General features: G+C 39.8%; 1 pseudogene; it reads left to right on the forward strand.

Moving 5' to 3' along the window:
• The first annotated feature begins 521 nt into the window (after nt 1–521).
• On the forward strand, nt 522–1,195 carry LOC126022114 (ubiquitin-conjugating enzyme E2 D3-like; annotated as a pseudogene).
• Nucleotides 1,196–17,766: the final 16,571 nt, after the last annotated feature.

The raw sequence follows: 17,766 nt of genomic DNA on the forward strand, positions 1-17,766 counted from the left end.
GAAAAACCAGCTGGCCATGTGAAAAATAAAAATAAACTCAGACTCCTTTCTAACACCATGCCAAAAATCACATCAAAATAGAGTAAGACGGTCTTGTGTTGGAACAGTGATTACATGGGCCCTGTGGGCCAGAGCTGCAGCTGTGTGGAAGGAGGTGGAGGAGGCTGCATGTGCAGGCAACCAGCTTCTGTTCCTGTGTGGCTGAGACCACCCTCCCTCCCTTATCTGTTTGGAGAATCAGAGTCCAGCAGCCCTGGAGTGCACACTGGCAGAGCATAGGACAAGAAGCACAGAAAACTATGGCTTTAAAATGGATCAATAAGGAGCCAGAGTAGTGGCGCAAGTGGTAGGGCATTTGCTTTGCATGTGGCTAACCGAGGACAGACTGCAGTTCGATCCCCCAGCGTACCATATGGTCCCCCAACCCAGGAGCTATTTCTGAGTGCATAGCTAGGAGTAACCCCTGAGTGTCACCAGGTGTGGCCCAAAAACAAAACAAAACAAATAAAAACAATGAAATAAAAAGGATCAATAAGGAATTTAGTAATTTGGCCAGTGAATCTTCAGCAGTGCTCTGCAGGCCCACCTGTTTTGTTGGCAAACCACAATTATAGGAGCTAATGACAGTTCATATCAAGGCGATGTATTCTTTTTGAAAATTTATTTTCCTACAAACTACCCCTTCAAGCCACCTTAGAAATATAAAATAGGGGCCGGAGAGATAGCATGGAGGTAAGCCGTTTGCCTTTCATGCAGGAGGTCATCGGTTCAAATCCAGGCGTCCCATATGGTCCCCCGTGCCTGCCAGGAGCAATTTCTGAGCCTGGAGCCAGGAATAACCCCTGAGCACTGCCGGGTGTGACCCAAATACCACACACACACACACACACACAAAAAAAAAAAGAAATATAAAATATATTTTGTAAATATAAAAGGTTATATTTACAACAAGAATTTATCTTTCAAATATTAACAATAATGTCAATCTTTGTCTCAATATTCTAAGATCACAGTGGTCTCTTGCTTTATTTTTTCTATTTTTTTGTATTTTTCCTGCTTTATTTTTAAAGTTCTTTTATACATTTGTTCATTGCTATGTGATCCAAATTCAGATGACCATGCACAGATCTGTAAAACAGACAGAGATAAGTACTGCAAAATATCTCAGGAATGGACTCAGAAGTATGCCATGTGATGTATCTTAAAGTCAAAATAACCTACATTATACCTTCAATAAACTTTAAATTACTGTTCCTTTTTTAGTTTTCTTACCTGGCTATTTTATCAGACCTCATCTTTTTTTTTTTTTAATATTTGTTTAGCTCCCTTCATTCATGCACATGCTCATCTGAGAAAACTCAAGTTCTTCCAGCTTTGGACAGTAATTGTTTTTAGAAACTGTACAGTAGTTACAAGAGAACAGTTGCCCAGATTCGAATTTTTTTTTCTTTTTTTTTCTTTTTTTTTTTTTTGGGTCACACCGGCAGTGCTCAGGGGTTATTCCTGGCTCCAGGCTCAGAAATTGCTCCTGGCAGGCACGGGGGACTATATGGGACGCCAGGATTCAAACCGATGACCTCCTGCATGAAAGGCAAACACCTTACCTCCATGCTATCTCTCCAGCCCCGGATTTTTTTTTTAAATAGATCATGTGTATTATGTGGCCGATATCTTCACTCTAACTTTATTCTGAGACAATACCATTCCTCATGGCTCTAACATGCTGAAGAGCCATTTGACAGGAACACAGATGGGGGTTCATTGTTCACATGCAAGGAAATAGTATTGTTTTAACAGGATCCATCCTGTAAAATCCTTTTTTTGTTTTGTTTTTGTTTTTGTTTTTGGGTCACACCCAGCAGTTCTCAGGAGTTACTCCTGGCTCTATGCTCAGAAATCGCTCCTGGCAGGCTCAGGGGACTATATGGGATGCTGGGATTTGAACCACCGTCCTTCTGCATGCAAGGCAAATGCCCTATCTCCATGCTATCTCTCTGCCCCCTCTGTAGAAGCCTTTTACTGTTAAAGATTTGAAACTGTGTGATATACTTTATACTCATAACTGATATGACTGGATAATTGGTATTGAATATATAGCTTCAGCAGAACAGAAATTATGCATGTCAAGAAAGGAATGACCAATACTTGTTTTAAGAGAATGAAAATGGAAGGTATACACCCTTTTTATTCTAAAATAGAGTCTCAAACATTTTGTAATTTTTATTTAAATTGTTATGAGGCTTGGAGCTATTAGTTAATTTATCTTCCAAATATACTGTTTACTATAGCACTGAATAAGTGATGCAAGTTGTCGACGGATGCATGAACAACTAATAACTCTGCTAGTAATCAACTTATTTTTCTTCAAAAAAGTTTCATAAACTGGGGTCTAGCACAGCAGGTAGGGTATTTGCTTTACACGTGGCTGACCCAGCTTCAATAACTAGCACCCCATATGGACCCCTGAGCCTGCCAAAAATATTTTTCTGAGTGCATAGCAAGGAGTAACCTCTGAGCATCACTGGGTATGACCCCAAAACAAAACAAAAAAATTAAGTTGCAAGACCAATGAGTTAGCTTGCCTGTGAATCAGTATATATGTAATAATCTTTTGTAAAAATCAAAGCTGGGCTTTTTTTGTATATACTATTAGGATTTGCTTATTTGACATCAAATGATTGTGTCAAGTTCAAAAGAATGAACATTTTGTATGTTTAATTAAAAGTGCAGTCTAGGGGCTGGAGTGGTAGCACAAGCTGTAGGGTGCTTGCCTTGCATACTCTAACCTAAGACAGACCGTGCCTTGATCCCCCGGTGACCCAGATGGTACCCCAATCCAGGAGCTATTATAAGTTGACATATTAATTGACCTGATTTATGCAGAATTAAAATGATGTTTGAATATTGTAGCTTTAGTATACTGTACTTGATACAGGCAGCCCTGAATGCAGAGATGCACTTCAGACCTAGCAGTTTTGAGATTTGTATATAAAGTTAAATTTATTTTTCAGGTGCAACACCTCCATCTAACTCAATTTTTCCTTCACCTTGTACACTCAATAGCTTAAAAAAATGGAAGTAATAATGGGTTAAGTTTACAATATAAAGTACCTTTTTGATTGGTAGTTGTCCTAAGAATACATTGAAGTGACTTAACTATGTGGGTTATTGAATGTCCATTGAAATGAACTTGTTCAACCATTTATATTAATGATCATTTAAGTGCAACAGATATTGTTTCGGGTGACTTAACTTGAATGAATAAAAGTAGTGCTATTGAAATTTTGAAAATAGATCTGCACTCAGGAAAGTGCAGATCCCCCAAATCTGACTAACAGTGTACGGAGGTTGCATGGAAGCCTGGATCTCTTCGAATGAATGAACTTCTGCTTGTCCAAGAAGATAGAAGCAATGCCCCAAGCAGAACAAAGCTTATGTGACAACAATATAATCTCTCACCCACATAAACTCCCGAGGCCTCCCTGACACAGGGAAGACGGACAGTAACATAAAAAAAAAAAAATACCTTGAGGGGGCAGAGCATTGGCACAGCGGTAGGGCATTTGCCTCGCACGCGCTAACATATGACAGACCACAATTATATCCCCTGGTACCCCATATGGTCCCCCAAGCCAGGAGCGATTTCTGAGCACATAGCCAGGAGGAACCCCTGAGCATCACCGGGTGTGGCCCCCGCCAAAAAAGAAAAAAAAAAAGTACCTTGAGATTACAAAAGGAACCATGTTGTAAAGCAGCTAAAAATAACCCACCATACCTGTGGATAAAGACTGCAATCCTGCAGACTCATTCAGTACTAATCCCCTATATAACCTCTCTGCAAGTTTAGAGTAGAAATGCTTAAGACATTCAACAAGCTCAAAGAAACAATGGAACATGCTGCCAATAAAACACAGAGCAGAAATGAAAAATAAAATTACAGATATGTCATAACTGAGTAACTTGGTAAGTGAAATGAAAAATTCATTGGAAAGTCTCACCAGCAGATTAACAGCTGCTGAGAACAGAATTAATGAGTTTGAAAATGAAGTGCAGTCCCCCACTGAGTGGGAGAAACTATTCACCCAATACCCATCAGACAAGGGGCTAATCTCCAAAATATACAAGGCACTGACAGACATTTACAAGAAAAAGACATCTAATCCCATCAAAAAATGGGGAGAAGAAATGGACAGACACTTTGACAAAGAAGAAATACAAATGCCCAAAAGACACATGAAAAAATGCTCCACATCACTAATCATCAGGGAGATGCAAATCAAAACAACTATGAGGTACCATCTCACACCCCAGAGATTGACACACATCACAAAGAATGAGAACAAGCAGTGTTGGCGGGGATGTGGAGAGAAAGGAACTCTTATCCACTGCTAGTGGGAATGCCGTCTAGTTCAACCTTTATGGAAAGCAATATGGAGATTCCTCCAAAAACTGGAAATCGAGATCCCATATGACCCAGCTATACCACTCCTAGGAATATACCCTAGGAACACAAAAAATACAAATCAAAAATCCCTTCCTTACACCTATATTCATTGCAGCACTATTTACCATAGCAAGACTCTGGAAACAACCCAGATACCCTTCAACAGATGAATGGCTAAAGAAACTGTGCTACATATACACAATGGAATATTATGCAGCTGTCAGGAGAGATGAAGTCATGAAATTTTCCTATACATGGATGTACATGGAATCTATTATGCTGAGTGAAATAAGTCAGAAAAGAGAGAAAGACGCAGAATGGTCTCATTCATCTATGGGTTTTAAGAAAAATGAAAGACATTCTTGCAATAATAACTTTCAGACACAAAAGAGAAAAGAGCTGGAAGTTACAGCTCACCTCACGAAGCTCACCACAAACAGGGATGAGTTTAGTTAGAGAAATAACTATGTTTTGAACTATTCTAATAATGAGAATGTACGAGGGAAATAGAAAGCCTGTCTAGAGTACAGGCGGGGGTTGGGTGGGGAGGAGGGAGATTTGGGACATTGGTGATGGGAATGTTGCACTGGTGATGGGTGGTGTTCTTTAAATGACTGAAACCCAAACACAATCATGTATGTAATAAAGTTGTTTAAATAAAAAATTAAGGGGTTGGAGAGATAGCATGGAGGTAAGGCGTTTACCTTTCATGCAGAAGGTCATCAGTTCGAATCCCGGCGTCCCATATGGTCCCCCGTGCCTGCCAGGAGCGATTTCTGAGCTCAGAGCCAGGAAAAACCCCTGAGCACTGCCAGGTGTGACCCAAAAACCAAAAAAAAATAAAAAATAAAAAATAAAAAAATTTTTAAAAATTAAAAATTAAAAAAAAACAAGGAAAAAATAAAAAATAAATAAAATGAAGTGCAGAAAACCTCCAGACAACAACAGAAGATAGAAAAAAATTCTCAGAATAAATGAGCAGAAGATGAAAAAGTCCTCAAAAAACAAACAGGTAACAACAAAACTTTTGGGATAAATTCAACAGAAACAACATATGAATCATTCAGGATCCCAAAGCTAGGAAGAAAACCTCTAGAAAGAAGCAACAGTGAATGACACAATTAAAGAGAAGTACCCAGGCTAAAGAGTGCATGCACGCACATCTTGGATGCCCAAAATATCAGTTAAAAGAGACCAAAATAAAACACTGGTAGATACATACTAATTACAATGATGAAAATCACAGTTATAAATAGACTACTAAGAGCAGCAAAATCAATAAAGGAAATTACATGCAAAGGAGCATCCTTAAGATTTACAGATTTATCAAAATTAACCCTCCAGACCTGAAGGCAGTGGTAGGATACAGTGAGAAAAAGAAAACAACTCAGTGAAATGAATGTCTCACCAAAAATAATTCACCTAGCCAGACTCTCAATTCAGGTTTCAAGGTTCCAGATACACTTCCCCTTTCCCTTTGGGATTGAGGTGTGAAAAATTATCTACCGGGGACCATATGGGATGCTGGGGATTGAACCTGGGCTGGCCACATGCAAGGCAAAAGCACTACCCACTGTGTTATAGCTAGTACAGGAGAAAGAACTATAGCACCTGGAAATTAAACAGCTCACTACTGAATAACCAGTGGGTCACAGAGGAAATCAAAAGATTCCTAAAAACAAATGAACATGAGGACACGAATGATCAGAATTCATGGGATACAGCAAAAGTGGTATAAAGATGAAATTTTTTTTTTCTTTTTGGTTTTTGGGTCACACCGGGCGGTGCTCAGGGGTTACTCCTGGCTGTCTGCTCAGAAATAGCTCCTGGCAGGCACGGGGGACCATATGGGACACCGGGATTCGAACCAACCACCTTAGGTCCTGGATCAGCTGCTTGCAAGGCAAACGCCGCTGTGCTATCTCTCCGGGCCCATAAAGATGAAATTTTATAGCTTTGCAAACATTCATCAGGAAAGAAGGGCCTACCTAAATAACTTAAGGGCACAGTTTAAGAAATTGAAAAATGACCAACAAAATAAGCTGAAAGCAGGCAGAAAAAGGGAAATAATAAAACATAGAGCAGAAATTAATGAACCAGAAATACAAAAGAACAATCCAAAAGATCAATTAAAGCAAGAGTTTGTTTTCTGAAAAAGAAATAAACAAGAAAAATAAACTAATAGCAAGATTCACAAAGAAAGAGAGTGAGAAAACCCTAATAAACTGAATCAGAAATAAAAGGGGATGCTACAACAGATACTACAGAAATTCAAAGGGTAATTAATCAGCAATTACTTTGAGAATCTTTGTGCCACAAAAGAACCTAAAAGAAATAGACAGTTTTTGGATTCTTATAATCTCCAAAGGTTAAATTGATATAATTTGGAATATCTGAGCAGACATATCAATCATTATTTAAGGTAATTGAAATGGTCAAAAACAAAAGCTCAGGCCAGATGGATTCATTAGTGAATTCTTTCAAACCTTTAAAGAGGATTTATTGCCAATCCTTTTCAAGCTCTTCCATGAAACTGCATGAAAAGAGAACTGCATGGAGAGAAACTGCTATATCATCCCCTGTGTAAACAGACCCTGAGACCTAGGAAGGCTCCAAATTTGAAAAGGCTCTAACTCCTGAGGGAGGGTCTTTTCAAAGCTGTCTATTATTGCAGGAACTTTTTCAAAGCAGCCTGTTCCGCAGAGAGGGTGTTTGAAAAAGTAGCACTTGTTAAAAAGGAAGCATGGAGGGCCAGAAAGATAGCATGGAGGTAGGGCTTTTGCCTTGCATGCAGAAGGATGTTGGTTTGAATCTTGGCATCACATATGGTCCCCCGTGCCTGCCAGGAGCAATTTCTAAGCGTCGTAGAGCCAGGAGTAACCTCCTGAGTGCTCCGGGTGTGACCCTAAAACAAAAACAACAACAACAAAAAAGGAACCTTGGAAAATAATCTCTACTCACAGATATTAGGACCCTGAAAAAAATGCCTGTCCATGAGGCATTCATGAAAAAGGGTGATATAGCATAAAAAAGTTAATCAAGACAAGGGCCATAGAGATAGCACAGCAGTAGAGCATTTGCCTTGCTTGCAGCCAATTCAGGATGGATGGTGGTTTGAATCCTGGCATCCCGAATGAATCCCTAGCCTGCCAGGAGCGGTTTTTGAGTACAGAGCTAGGAGTAACCCCCGAGTGTCACTGAGTGTGACCCAAAAAAAAAACCCCAAAAAATTGGGGCCGGAGAGACAGCAGGGAGGTAAGGCATTTGCCTTTCTTGCAGAAGGTCAAGTTCGAATTCTGGCAGGCTCGGGGGACCATATGGGATGCCAGGATTTCTGAGCGTGGAGCCAGGAGTAACCCCCGAGTATTGCCGGTGTGACCCAAAAACAAACAAAAAAATTAACTGAGTCATAACTTCATTTTTTTTCTTTTTTTTTTTAGTTTTTGGGCCATACCCGGCGGTGCTCAGGGGTTACTCCTGGCTGTCTGCTCAGAAATAGCTCCTGGCAGGCACGGGAGACCATATGGGACACCGGGATTCGAACCAACCACCTTAGGTCCTGGATCGGCTGCTTGCAAGGCAAATGCCACTGTGCTATCTCTCCGGGCCCGACATAACTTCATTTTAAAGATTACTCATATATATAAACATACCATATGAGGAACATTTTTGTAGATTGAAGTATTTTCTATTTAGTCTTAGAGAATAATTGCTCGCTCTCAGATCTAGCTTTGCTGTTAGCCTATGAGCATTCATATCAAGGATTAACATTTCAGGCCCCCCTGGGCCCGGAGAGATAGCACAGTGGCGTTTGCCTTGCAAGCAGCCGATCCAGGACCAAAGGTGGTTGGTTCGAATCCCGGTGTCCCATATGGTTCCCCGTGCTGCCAGGCGCTATTTCTGAGCAGACAGCCAGGAGTAACCCCTGAGCAACGCTGGGTGTGGCCCAAAAACAAACAAACAAACAAAAAACAACAAAAAACATTTCAGGCCCCAGTTCAAAATGCATAAACTAGAACCAAAACAATATTAGTCACTGGGAAAATGACCTAGCTGGTTAAGTACCTCAAATTAGCAAAAAGCGGCTTCAGAAGCAAAACTGCTCTTGAACAATTAATTATATGCCTTGAACAATTTGCTCCTGTGCCTTTTTGGTAAATAAGCTTTGTCTGAAAATTATGACTTGTCCAGAAATTGAGTATAAATATTCCACCTTTTGCTTTGAATAAATGTAACAGAGCTTGAACTCAACTTGAGTCTATGGCCACTACCTCCCATAGCCATTCTGTGCACCCACCTTCAAGGGACCCTAGAATATTCCTTAGTGTCAGGTCTAATCAGTCTGTGACAAGAAACTCCCTGTTTCTATGAAGCTAACATTACCCTGATACCAAAAGCAGACAGAACAACCATATCAAAGAAAATTATAGGCCTATATCCTTTTTATTTTTGTTTTTTGGGTCACACTCAGCAGTGTTCAGGGGTTACTCCTGGCTCTGCACTCAGAAATTGCTCCTGGCAGGCACAGGGACCATATGGGATGCTGGGATTTGAACCACCCTCCATCCTGGATCGGTTGCTTGCAAGGCAAATGCCCTACCACTGTGCTATCTCTCTGGCCCCATGGCCTATATCCTTGATGAACACATATACAAAGACCTTCAACAAAATACTAGCAAGTATAACCTTACAATTCATCAAAAAGATCATTTATCATGACCAAGTAGGATTCATCGTATTGATGCAAGGAAAGTTTAATATAAACAAGTTTATAAACATAATACACTATATCAATAAAAGAGAAATAAAAATCATATGATCATATCAATAGATGCAGAAAAATAATTTGACAAGATCCAGAACTCATTCATTAATTATTTAAAAACATTCTCAGCAGGGTCGGAGAGGTAGCACAGCAGTAGGGCATTTGCCTTGCACACAGCTGATTCAGGGCAGATGGTGGTTCGAATCTGGCGTCCCATATTGTTCCCCGAGCCAGCCAGGAGCAACTTCTGAGCACAGAGCCAGGAGTAATCCCTGAGCACCACCTGGTGTGACACCAAAACAAACAAACAAACAAACAAACAAAAACTCAGCAAAATGAAAATATAAGGAACCTTTCTCATTATAGGAAAAGCCACCTTGAACAAGCCTACAGCAAATTTTATACTCAATAGGGAAAAACTAAAAGCCTTTCCTCTAAGATTTGGCACAACATAAGTTTGCCCACTCTCTCCACTTTTTTTCAATATAGGACTTGCCATTCTGACAAGAAAAAGACATAAAAAACATCCTGATGGGAAAGGAAGAAGTCAAGCTCTCACTAATTCTAGATGATATGATATTATATTTAGAAAATCCTAAAGACTCTACAAATAGCTTCTAGAAAAAATAGATTCTTATAGTAAAGCAACAGGTTATGAAAGCAATATGCAAAATTTATGGCTTTTTAATATACAAATAAAAAAGAAACATTTTTTAAAAATCCCATTCACAATTGTGCCTCAAAAAAATCAAGTACCTCAGAATCAACGAAAGAGGTGAAAGACTGATAGAAACATAACTACAAAGCACTAATTCAAGAAATAAAAGAGAACACAAGAAAATGGAAACATATCCCCTACTTATGTAAATGGGAAGATAACATAATTAAAATGGCAAAACTCAAAGTATTGTACATTTAATGGAATTTAATGAAATCCCTATAAATATACTCAAAGTATAATTCAAAACAATAAATGGGCAAAAGAAGACGAGAGGCATAATTTTCCCCAACTTTAAACTGTACTGTAAAGTGGCAGTAATTAAAACAGCATAGTTTGGAATAAAGATAGACCTTCAGATCAATAGAATAGATTTTCATATCATGACACACATCCTCAGATATATATGATCAATTAACCTTTGATAAAGAAGCAAAAAATATAAAAAAGCTCAAGGAAAACCTCTTCAACAAGTGGTGTAGGGATAACTAGTCATTACATGCCAAAAAATGAACTCAGATCTCTTTTTTATTTACTTTTTTTTTTATTGTGGGCAAAGTGAATTACAAATCTTTCACAGTAATATTTAAGGCAAATAGTAATAATGAATGAGGGGCATTCCCACCACCAGTGTTATCCTCCCTCCACCCCTGTTCGCAGCATGCATCCCACTCCCACTCCCTCTCCCCCCCCCCCCGTAATGCTAGTGCAACTGTTCCCCCCTTGTACAGCTTGATGTAGATTGGGTATCATTTTTGTTGTCATTGACTATGGATTTTGTGTTCAAGTCTGATCATTTTTTATTTCCACCAAATGAACATACGACTGTCTGGTCTTCGTACCATCCATTTTTCTCCCTCCAATTATGATGCTGATCAAGGTGATTCCAGTAATGTGGCTCTATTGGAGATATAAGAAAGGATATGGAAGGAGTGCATCTGGGTGCTGTAAGTATCCATTTGGAAGAAGAAAAGGGAAAGAAGAAAAAAAAGAAGAAAGTAACAAAACAAAATAAAATGAGACAAGACAAAAACAAAACAAAACAAAATACCAATAAGGGAGTAAAAAAAAAAAAAAAGCGAAAAAGAGAAAACAAAAAACAAAAAAACCAGACCAGCAACTTCGTAAAAAAAGACTGTGTTTCTAGGCACAGTAAATATTGGGGAAATTAGAATGGGAATTCCCTTGGCCTAAGAGAAACATGGTTTCTCTGCCCTTGAAGCATACTGCAACATGGGAACAACTACAGGCTCCATACACATTCTTTTACATACCCCACCATCTTTTTTATGGTTCCAAAAGACTTTCCGCTCAGATGTGGGCGATGACATTCTGCCTCTGTAGCTGAAGATCTTGCTATTTGCGTAGGTCATAAGGCGAAGGCTAGGAGAGAGTTTTTTGTTGTTGTTTATGGTCCTAGGATTTCTGTTCCATCACTGTTGTTGTAATCAGTCTTCTGTAATTAGTGGGCTTGTTTTTGCTCAGATCCTAGGTCAGAGCCTAGGTTATAGTCTTTCAGCATGGTTCCCGATGTTCTGCTCAGTTGCAGTTGTCCAGGTCAGACCTCTGGGATTAGAGATCTTGGGTTTTGTATGAATCCGAAGCTGAGGCCTAGTCTAGGAACTTCCTCATTGGTCCCTTGCTAGGTTCTGTCCAGTCCATGTTTGTCAAGGTCAGTCTTCTGTAAATAGCAATTTTGGTTTTTGCTTAGGGCAAAGGATGACATGTCTCCCAATTGTATCACATTGCTAGATGGTGAGATAGGGCAGCCCTCTCCTAGCTCAAGTGGTTGCTGTTTCCTCATGTCAGTATGTCATGGTAAAACTGGTGCAAGCTGGTGACAGGGCAGCGTTCGGAATTTCCCCAGGTGGAGTCAGACCTCTTTTTAATGCCATGCACAAAAGTAAAAAAAAAAAAATGGATTAAGTACCTTTATATTAGACCTGAAACCATAAGGCACATATAGAAAAAGGCATTGGCCAATAAATTGTCACACACTGGAAAATGATATGCAACAGCATTCATTGTAAAGTTTAATAAAATTAAATTTGCATCAAAAAAAAAAAAAACAGAAAAAACGGGGCCGGCGCGGTGCCGCTAGAGGTGAGGTGTCTTCTTTGCCAGCGCTAGCCTAGGACAGACCGCAGTTTGATCCCCCAGTGTCCCTTATGGTCCCCCAAGCCAGGAGCAACTTCTGAGCGCATAGTCAGGTGTAACCCCTGAGCGTTACCGGGTGTGGCCCAAAAAAACAAAAACAAAACAAAACAAACAAACAAAAAAAACCATAGGCAGAACTATTCATGAGATTGAAGCTAAAGGCATCTTCAAAGATGAAACACCACTGACTAAGCAAATGGAAGCAGAGGTAAGCATATGGGACCACACTAAACTAAAAAGCTTCTGCAATCTTTTTGTTTGTTTGTTTTTTGTTTTGTTTTTGAGTCACACCCAGCGGCACTCAGGGGTTCTGGCTCTACACTAAGAAATCATTCCTGGCTCTACACTCAGAAATAGCTCCTGGCAGGCTCGGGGGACCATATGGAATGCCAGGATTTGAACCACCATCCTTCTGTATGCAAGGTAAACACCTTACCTCCATGCCATCTCGCAGGCCCCAGCTTCTGCAATCTTAAAGGAAATGGTAAATAGGATACCCACAAATTGGAAAAAATTATTCATCTAAAATATATAATACACTGGTAGAGCTTAACAAGACAAAAACATTTAACCCATCCAAAAATGAGAAAAAATGAACAGACATTTCCTCAAAAAAGAAATACAGATGACCAAAAGACACATGAAAAAAAAGACTCCACATCATTAATCATTTGAGAAATACAAATCAAAACAACAATGAGATATCATCTTACACCAGAGTCTGGCACATTTCCAAAAGAGCAAGAATAACCAGTGATGGCAATGATGTAGAGAAGAGGGACTCTCATTCAGTGCTGTTGGGAATTCAAACTGGTTCAACCATTTTGGGGAAAAAGGGGGGAGGCATCCTTAAAAAAACTGAGCTCCCACATGACCCAGAAATACCACTACTGGGTATGTACCTGAGGAAACCAAAAGCACAATGCAGAAAAGACATCTGAATTTCTATATATCAGCACTGTTCACTATAGTCAGAGTCTGGGAACAACCCAAATGTCTAAGAGCAGATGAGTGGATAAAGAAACTGTGATATATACATAATGAAATACTATACAAAAATAGAAAAAATGAAATAATGAAATTTTGCTTATATATGAATGATTGTGGAGAGTATTATGATGAGTGAAATGAGTCAGTTGGAAGGATAGACATAATACCCAAGACAATAGAGATGAGGATCAGGTAGAAAGCTTGCTATAAAGATGGGTGTAGTGTAGTTAGGACAGAGAAGAGATCATTATGACAATGATAGTTGGAAATGATCACTCTGGAAAAGATCATATGGTCCCTGAGCTTGCATGGGGCAATTTCTGAGCCTGAGTATTGCCAGGTGTGACCCAAAAACCAAAGAAAACAGAAGAAGGAGGAGGAGGGTGTCTGCCATAGAAACAGGCAGTAATAAGAGCAGGGAGGAAACTGGGGACACTGGTGATGGGAAATGTGCACTGTAAAGGGATGGATGTTAGACATTGTATGACTGAAACTCATTCATAAATAACTTTGTATCTCATGGTGATTCAATTTAAATATGTATATTTTAAAAATAATTAATATTGGAGCTGGAGAGATTGTGCAGTGGGCAGAGTGCTTGCCTTGCATGTGACCAACCCAGGTTCTATCCCCAGCATCTTATATGGTCCTGCATGCTGCCAGGAGTCATTCCTGAGTGCAGAGACAGGAGTAACCTCTGAGCATCACCACAAGTTTTACCCCAAAATGAACAAAAATAATAATAAATTAGTAGCATCTGCTCTTCCAAAAAAAGTAGTGACCAAATACAAAGAACTTACAAAATGAGAAAAATTATTGGTCCATAACTCATCTGATAAAAGATTAATGCCCAATATATATATATCACTAACAGAAATATAGCTCAGAAAATCCAACCCCTTCCAAAAATGGGAGATGAACATAGATTTATCTGTTCATTACAAAGTTATTCATGATTGTATTTCAGGAATATAATGTTTCAGCACTAATATCTTAGTGTTCACTTCCCAACACCATCTCTCCCCCATCTACTTGTTCCCTCCCACCTCCCTGCCTCTATGAGAGGCATTTAATTATTTATTTTTATTTTTTTTGTTGTTGGCCCACACCTGGCAGTGCTCAGGGATTACAACAGAATCTCCAAGAAACCCAAGACATCAATAGCTTATTAGGAATAACTGTACTCTGTTAAGCTAGAGAACCTAGAAGAAATGGACAGATTTCTGAAATATATAATCTCCCAATACTGCATGAAAAGGAACTAGAAAGCTTAAACAGGCTAATCACAAGTAAGGAAATTAGAGCAGTAGTTAAGAAACTCACCAGGAATAAAAGTACAAGACCAGATTGTTTTATGGATGAGTTTTATCAAACATTCAGAGAAGAGTTACTATCACTGATCTTTAGTCTCTTCCAAAATATCAAAAAGATGGGAATCCTCCCTAATACCTTCTATGAAGCTAACATCATGTTCATTCCCAAAGCTGACAGAAATTCTACCACGAAAGAAAACTACAGACTAATCTCACTGATGAATGAAAATCCTTAACAAAATCTTAGCAAACAGAATCCAACAACACATCAAAAATATTATACACCAGATGCCGGAGTGATAGCACAGCAGTAGGGAATTTGCCTTGCATTCTTGCCAACCCGGGACAGACCCGAGTTTGATCCCTGGCATCCCATATGATCTCCTGAGGAGATCATATTCAGGAGTAATTTTTGAGTACAGAGTCAGGAGTAACCCCTGGATGCTGCCAAATGTGGTCCAAACAAACAACATATATACATATATATGTATATATTATAGCATATATAAATATAATAATAATATATATTATACACCATGACCAAGTGGATTTCGTCCCATGAATGCAAGTATAGTTCAATATATGCAAATCAATATCATATGCATCAATAAAAGGAAGGATAGGGGCTGGGAAGGTGGCGCTAGAGGTAAGCTGTCTGCCTTGCAAGCGCTAGCCAAGGAAGGACCGCGGTTCGATCCCCCAGCGTCCCATATGGTCCCCCCAAGCCAGGGGCGATTTCTGAGCACATAGCCAGGAGAACCCCTGATTGTCAAACGGGTGTGGCCCCCCAAAACAAAACAAAACAAAAACAAAAAAAAAAAACAAATAAAAGGAAGGATAAACACTACATGATTCGGCCGGAGTGGTGGTGCAGGCAGGCGGTAAGGCATTTGCTTTACACGTGCTAACCTAGGATGAACTGTGGTTTGATCCCCCCACACTCCTATGGTCCCCCAATCTAGGGGTGATTTCTGAGCACATACCCTTCTCCAGTGCAACATTCCCACCACCAATGCACCCCCTCCCTTCTTCCCATCCTCTGCCTGTATTCGAAACAGGTATTTTACAGTTACTTTTTTATTAAGTTTAGTAAGCTCTTCTTTTTCTTTATTTTAAAGGATAAGAGTTAAAAAAATACAATAATAACAGTGTGAGAGTGGCAATTGTTGTTTGTATAGGCCCAGAAAAAGATGGGGAAAATGGCAAAAAGAAAGCCTCGCCTAAATACAAGGAGACCTTACCCCTGAAGTTTTCTGGCATAAGACCAACTCTGGGCTTCAGGCATACGAGGTAGTCCAAACCCTGAGTCATTCTCTGTGGTCCCAGTGAAATTTTTCCGCACATTAGCTGTTGTTGGTGTCAGGTTCCTGTAGTTAAAGATTCTGGTTTTTGTGTATTTCCTTCATCAAAGTCAAGAGATGTGGAGCATCCTTTAGTTTCACCTCACCATTAGATGTGGAGAGCCAAGCCCTGCAAGCAGGTTGTTGCTATTGCTAAGTCATCTGGGTGTTAAGAGAACACTCTTTGGAATAAGTCAATGCCAGGGCAGCGATAGGGTCTTCTCTGGTAGAGGTTTGCTTCCTGGTGATGTTATAGACAATTGTGGTTGTTTCCATATATGGTATCCATGGTTGAGGAGTGTATGTCTATATTCATTCTTCTAAGGCCTGAGTCAAGTCATTATGCCAATATTCAGGGTAAAAGTCCTAACTGCATCAAGAAATTTGTGTTCCCATCTCTATTGGATAAGAACTTGTTTGTATATGTAATATTTTCCCATTTTAATATGCCTATGCAAAAGAGGAACAATGCCACAGGTACTATTGGTGCATCTGGGGTCCAAGAGAACAAGTCCAACAATCCTCGTGACTTGGTTCTAACATGAACTCTAAACAGAGAGACTCTTCTACCAGAATTCCTTATTGAACAGATAACAAAGAAAAAAAACAGCAGGCAAAATTCAAAAAGGCTATTCAAAAAGAGTTATAGCTGTTAAGGGAATACATCTAAGATGTACAAAGGAGATATACATTTTATATCTTTAGAAATAGTTGGGAGGAGGGTGTTGGATCCCAGACACCACTTTGGTCTGTGATTTGGCCTTCTGATGTCTTCAAAATAACTCCCTGCAGCCCCATATCAGGAAATGTCTTTAAATGGGGACTTCTCATAAACCGAGTACGGTAGCAAGCACAGGAACACAATGAAGGAAGGTGGAGGATAGGAGGCCTCTGAGAGTAGATCTTCTCAGGCTAAAAGTCTATTTTTTCACTTTGGAAGTTGGTTGGCAGCTGGCTTGAGTGGGGATAATGATCTGTTTCATGAGGAGCCAAGAACTGAGGGTAAAAAAAGGGTTAAATGTAGGGTAATAGGCGGTAGAGGTGAGGGAGTAAAGGACTAAAATGATCTTGTAAGGTGATGAGCCAGGCGTGGGGAAGGAAAGTACACAACATAGACATTCTGTATATAGTAAACATAGATTAAACCCTAATATATCCTATTAAACTATTTATACTTAAACTATACTATACTATACTAGCGTCCCCGCGTGGTTTGAGAATGGACACTGGTGGGAAGGAAAGTTGCCAGCGACTTCCCCACACCCACCCCTCTTGTGCAGGGTGGGTGTTGAGGAAAGCCTGAGGTCCCCTTTAAACTCCTCCCCAGCACCCACCTCGCTGGCCCCCTGAGTGAGTGCCCAGGGATAGCCCTGGAGTTCTGGCCCCTATTCTTATTCTAAAACTGAAAGCATTTCCACTAAGGTTAGGCACTATGCAAGGGTGTCCACTATCTTCACTCCTATTCAACAAAGTATTAGAAATCCTAGGAATAGAAATCAGACAAGAAAAGGAAATCAAAGGAATACAAATCAGAAAAGAGAAAGTCGAACTATCTCTATATGCTGATGACATGATGATATGACCCTAAAGAGTCCACAAAAAGATACTAGAAAAAAAAAACAAATATAGTGAAGTGACCATCTACAAAGTCAATATACAGGGGCCGGAGAGATGGCATGGAGGTGGGGCACTTGCCTTGCATGCAGAAGGATGGTGGTTCAAGGATGTGGTCCCCCAAGCCTGCCAGGAGCAATTTTTGAGCATAGAGCCAGGAGTAACCCCTGAGTGCTGCTGGGTGTGACCCAAAACCAAAAAAAGAAAAAGTCAATACACAAAAGTTGAATTCCTTTATACCAGGGGTCCTCAAACTTTTTAAACAGGGGGCCAGTTCACTGTCCCTCAGACCATTGGAGGGTCTGACTATAGTAAAAACAAAACTTATGAATGAATTCTTATGCACATATATCTTATTTTACAATGAAGAAACAAAACAGATACAAATACAATATGTGGCCCACGGGCCATAGTTTGAGGACCAC

Source organism: Suncus etruscus, chromosome 11 (assembly GCF_024139225.1).
Source record: "Suncus etruscus isolate mSunEtr1 chromosome 11, mSunEtr1.pri.cur, whole genome shotgun sequence".
Lineage (NCBI taxonomy): Eukaryota > Metazoa > Chordata > Mammalia > Eulipotyphla > Soricidae > Suncus > Suncus etruscus.